At 42.0% G+C, this 6,012-nt stretch overlaps 1 pseudogene across 1 annotated transcript; it reads right to left on the reverse strand.

Annotated features, from left to right (window-relative positions):
• Positions 1–2,098: 2,098 nt before the first annotated feature.
• Positions 2,099–5,078, reverse strand: LOC147622074 (putative pentatricopeptide repeat-containing protein At3g13770, mitochondrial pseudogene; annotated as a pseudogene). The gene has a single exon (XR_015269644.1). The product of XR_015269644.1 is annotated as a putative pentatricopeptide repeat-containing protein At3g13770, mitochondrial pseudogene (transcript).
• Positions 5,079–6,012: the final 934 nt, after the last annotated feature.

Here is a 6,012-nt window from a genome sequence, read left to right on the forward strand (position 1 = left end):
TCACTCCTCTATCCTAAGTGAAATGCAATCATAACTAGATGTCTAGCATTTGTCATCATTGCTGGCATTGTAAACCACCATGAGTAAGACCTATGGGCACTTGGATGGTCATCATAAACAATGGTGTAAACAATAACTAGCCCTAGCATTGACATCATAGTAGTCATAGATATTTTGTTGAGGGAGGGTGTTAGAAATACACCAAAATACCATGTGACATTGGGGATATGGGCACATGGTTCCTTAGGTCTATAGCCAACTTGGTGTGAACACTCTAGGTGTGAACTACCTCTCAATTGGAGTCAAAAGATAGGGTTTGGTGCTTATAAAAGAGTATTGTACTTGGTGATTTACTCATCTCAAATGTTAATCATCTTGTATTTTTCCAATTTTCTCTTCATTGTGTGCTCAAGCTTTCTCCTCTCTTCTTGACACTGCTCAATCATGGACAAATTTCATCCTCCATAGCTCCATGATTGAATACTTGTGATTTGCCAATTGTGCATTCCACATATTATGTGCATACTATGTAATATCAATGTTCATCCACTTTTGCAATAGTTGAACCTTGCAAATAGAAGAGATTTCACACACCAATAGATGTGTTTGCAATCTATGTAAGTAGTGTAGTTTGTATCGGTTTACCTTGTAATGTTGTATGTTTGCAATCTTTGTATGTAGTGAAGTTTGTATCAGCTTACCTTTAGGGGCACTCGGGGCCGAGATCGAAATCCCAGGCATGAAGTAGTGGGCAACGAGCTCCCATGCTTAATCACGCGCTGTGATCTTAGCTTCGCTAGGATCACATACTCCCATAACTGATAAGTTGCCACTGGGATTATGTTTTCAAGAGGAATCTCGATAATGTCATATGTTTAGAGAGAGAGAGAGAGAGAGAGGAGGAGGAGAAGGAAGGAAAAAGAAGATGGTCATGAGGAGAAAATAAGTACATAAGTAGTTAGAGATGAAAATGTAGGAATAACAGAACATACAGAGATCGGCTAAGAGGGAGAGGGGGGAAAAATTCAAAACCGAATTTAAAAGACAAAGAAGAAGATATGGAGAGAGAGAGAGAGAGAGAGAGAGAGAGAGAGAGAGTCGGCAATGGATGAATTACAAAAAAATAAGAGCAGCACAAAAATATAAACATAAGTGAGAAAGAGGAGCAGCAAAGCAAAGCAAGAGCAACAAAAGGATGTGCAAGAGCAACAACACCAAAGGTAGAGAAGCAAAGAATGAGAAGAATAAGCAATAGGAAAAGTAGGATGACAAACAACAACAATAGGAGTATGAGCATAGTAACAGTACAGTAGAAAGGAAAGCAATGAAGTCCATGATAATTTGTGCTTGACAATATGCCCATGATAAGTGTGGCATAGCCATGATTTGTATGATGTGATTGGTACGCCCATGAGGTATGTTCATGATGTGCCTGGTATGAGAACGAAGAGGAGCAGGATAACAAGTAACAACAGTAGAAAAGGAGGACAAGATAATTTGTGCTTGACAATATGCCCATGATAAGTGTGATATAGCCATGATTTGTATGATGTGATTGGTACACCCATGAGGTATGTTCATAATGTGCTCAGTATGAAAACAAGGAGTAGGATGACAAGCAACAACAAGCAACAACAGTAGAAAAGGACAACAAGATGGAGGAGTAGTAGTAGGATGATGTGTATAGTATGTCCATGATTTTCTTAGTATGTCCATGATGTTTGCTATACCCATGTATATCCATATTTTGTATGTATGTCTAAGATGCATATTGGTAAGTCCATGATGCATATGCTCTGTCCATGACGTGTAAGGTCCATACGTGTTGTGTGGCCTGCTAACTTAGACGCCACACGACCACATTAGCAACCCAGAAACAAAAGATCACCAAAAAAGAAAAAGCACTCTCGAGCAAATGCTCGCCAAAAAAAAAACACTCATGCTAGGATGTTGCATGCAATATTGATGGCCATACCTGGTGTGGATATGAAGACATGGATGGTGCTGGATATACAAGGACAGACATTAGGTGAACGCTGGACAACTGGTGTAGGAAGAAAAAAAGATGCAAAGGTGGAGACAAGCAGGCAATAGAGAGAGTCGTTTAATGAAGATGATATTGTATACGGGAAAAGCTGCCCAGGTGAGTGGGACTAAAAACCAAAGGGATGTTTCATGCTCTGGGCCTGCCCTCTCCACTTCTGAACTTGCAATATCCGCATAGCTGACACAAGTCCCATCCACAAGCTTCCTGAAAATCTAGAACTTACGTTGTGCTCCTATCATGACCTCTGCATCTTATGCATGCTTGTTTCTCATCCCTGTAGACCTCCTTATAGATCGCCTACTCCCTCGAAAGTGCCGTAGCCAGTTCAAGGACATCTTGCAGCAAATGGAAGAATCACAATCAAAAAACATGTCTGCACAGGCAAGGAGGTGGAAGACAACCATCAGTCATTAGTGTGCTATCCTTTTCCTTTAAAAATAGGATCCTCTGATCCAAAACAGATGACCTGCAGAGTGCTATGGCAAGAATCTTGCCTCACACCTCCAAGGCCCAACCTGCCCAGTGCCTCTGTTACAGCAATACGTAGCTGTACAACACACATAGAACCTGAAAAGACCCTCTGACAAGAACAGCAGGATGGCCTTTGCAACCAGGTTGCAAAGAGTCATTTCAAGTGGCAAAATCTGCAGCCTCAGTGACTGTTACCAATAATCTGCACATGAGCAAATTCCATCCTTGATGTTATGGAAACGACTAGAATCCCTCACAATAATTTCTCGATTAGCAAGCTTAGAAATAAATTTGAAAGCAGAGTGACAATCCGGACATGCCCGCAAGTTTTTTATAATGCGAATGGACGTGTGAGGGGGTGTGCTGATAAGCCCAAAAGCAAGGGCAATTTTCTCACTATGGTAGCAGACCAAGTGCTCCTTTGTCTGTTGATCCACATCATGGAGTACAACTTTTGTATCAGGAGCATACCCTGCTTCCTTCATCTCCATATTTAGTCTCTCCAGCTCTGCATAGATTTCTTGGCACCTTGGGTGCAACCCATCTGCAACAGAAAACTCGTGTATTTTGCCATCAATCTCAATCAAGCTGTGCCCTGGTTGTTTTTTCAAGCCTTTCTCCTTCACATATTTTCTTACATCCATAACATCCTCCCACATGCCACATGCCGCGTATATGTTTGACAACATCACAAATGGGGCAGCATTCTCTGGGTCCAACTGAGCTACCCTCTCAGCAGCACGCTTTGCTCTTTCTACATCTAGCTTCACTCTGCACGCACCAAGCAAGGTCATCCATGATGCAGCAGTAGGTTGGCATGGCATGCTTCTAATCAAGTTTTCCCCCTCATCCAACCTTCCTGCACGCCCAAGAAGATCAATCATGCAGTTGTAATGCACAGCTTCAGGTGCAAGCCCATAATCTCTCTTCATCGAATCAAAGTAGTCCTGGGCCTCATCCATTAGCCCTGTGAAGCTGCATGCTGAAAGAACACCGAAGAAAGTAACCTTGGACGGGATTACACCTTCCATGCCCATTCGCCTGTAGAGCTGAAGTGCCAATTTACCATGCCCATGCTGGGCATATGCCGAGATCATGGCATTCCATGACACAACATTACGCACCTCCATCTTCTCAAACATAAATCGTGCATCTGTTAACTTGCCACATTTTGCATACAGATTGACAATGGCAGTTCCCACAACAATGTCTGATTCGAACCCCTTTTCTATGACAAAAACATGCAGGATCCTACCTTTGGCTAAGGCTGCACAGCTAGCACATGCATCGAGAGCACTCACAAAGGTGATCCTATCTGGCTCAACACCTTTTAGATGCATTTTCCAAAATAATTCTAGTGCCTTCTTGCCATGCTCTTGCTGGGCATAGACTCCAATCATGGAACTCCACGAGACCACATTCCGCTCTGGCATCATGTCAAACATGATCCTGGCATTCTCTAAACTCCCACACTTCCCATACATATTGATGATGGCATTGCCGACCATCAAATCCCACTCACAGTCACTCCTCACCAAAGTAGCATGTATACGAACAGCATTAGCTAGATCAACTGAGCTGGCACATGCATCTATAAGGCCAAGGTATGTTATCTTGTTAGGAAACATGCCAACAAGTAACATTTGTTGGAAAACTTGAAATGCTTCATTGCCATGGCCATGTTGGGCATACATTGCAATCATAGCCGACCATGTAACCACATCCTTATCCAACAACTTGTCGAAAACCTCTTCTGCTCCTCCTGAGCTCCCACATTTACCATACATATTGACAAGGGCAGTCCCTACGACAGAGTCTAATTCAACCCCGCATGTGGCAGCATAAGCATGTATCCACTTCCCTTCTGCGAGGGACTCTTCGCTCGCACATGCAGAGAGGACACTAACAAAAGTGGCTTGATGTGGTTTAACATGCTGGTACAACATTTGTTGGAAAACCCTAAGGGCCTGCCTGCCACGCCCATGTTCAACATACGTGGATATCATGATATTCCATGAAAACACATTCTTAGACATCAAACCCTCAAATGCAGAGCGGGCTTCAACCAAATTGCCCCATTTACCATACATTTGAACAAGAAGATTTCCTAAGAATGTGTCTTGCTCACGGGAATGTTGAATCATATGAAGATGGACATATCTGCCTTCTTGCAGAGCCTTCAGGCTGCCACAATGCCGTAAGAAGGCTGCATAATCGGAAGAGCTCACAGAGTTTCCAGCTCTCTTCAACCATTCGAAGTCTGCAACCTTTAAGTTTTCTCCTTTCTGTATATGGCGAGGAACCCTAGCCCTAGGTTGGGTAGGCTGGGGCACACTATGAGGTTCTTCTACATCATCAGAATCGTATTCGATGAAGTGATCAAGCCTGTGATCGGATGCAAGGTGAGAGGTCTGTCGGCGAAACTGGGAGAAGATAGCCGAAGGAAATCGCGAGCTTTTGAGAATCACTCCAACGCTTCTGCCTGTTTCCACCATTACTCGTCCCTGCAGGACGCCATAGTCATGGTAGTTTCAACAGATTTCTTCAATGTCTTAGCTTAAATTAATGATCTGCAAAAATATATTGTTGTAATTCTATTCATAAAAACATAAATATATATGTGTATAAATAAATAATATATGTATAAATATATATATTTTTTAATATACAATATAACCATAGTGGAGAGTTGGCACACTTCTCTCCAAAATTACAAGATCCAAGAAATGTGCCCTTCCTTGAAAGAGTTGTTCTTGTAAGCATAGTACCATAGATTTGTGTACATGGATTCTCATAGTAAGTTGTATTTGCTCCATTGAAAAAATTAGTTCTACTACAGCTATAGATTTGTGAGTTTGCTTTGTGTACTTGGAGGCGGTTATGAAGAAGACTTAACTACTACACTAGACCAAGCGAGAGTTGGCAAAGACATATCTTGGTGGAATGTTAGTGGACAATTATGCTCTCTCTAGATTATCGTAGTAGGTATGCATTCCCTTCCTTGGCTGCCCATGTGAGGAAGTGCATGACACCCTTGTAGTACAAGGTGTGCTGCATGTCATCGTCTCAAAGTACAACTTTGGTGGCAATGACACACCATGTACTGTATCAAAGTGTTCTTAGGATGCACATGCACATGGGATGGGCCTAGGCATATGGGCTTAGGGTCATTTACATGTGGGATTAGGGTGCATGGGCCTTGGGACTATAAAAGGCATGTGCTCTAGGAGTATTGTACCTTTTGAACCTTTGGACCTTTGACATCTAGCTTGTACAGTTTACTTTCCATATTGCTTGGTGTTAATCTTCCTAGCTTTCCTTAATCCAAGGCTAATTAGGATAATCCAAGGCTAATCTAGATGCACCTTTCTTTCATTAGTATCAGAACTCTTGGCTTAGATCATTGCTTAGGAAGTGATTAGTGATAATCATATTTAGATTATACTTAATCCAAATATGATTAGTGATAATCATATTTGGATTATACTTAATCC

Source organism: Cibotium barometz, chromosome 29, assembly GCF_041138505.1.
Source record: "Cibotium barometz isolate CiBa-2024 chromosome 29, ASM4113850v1, whole genome shotgun sequence".
Classification (NCBI taxonomy): Eukaryota; Viridiplantae; Streptophyta; class Polypodiopsida; order Cyatheales; family Cibotiaceae; genus Cibotium; species Cibotium barometz.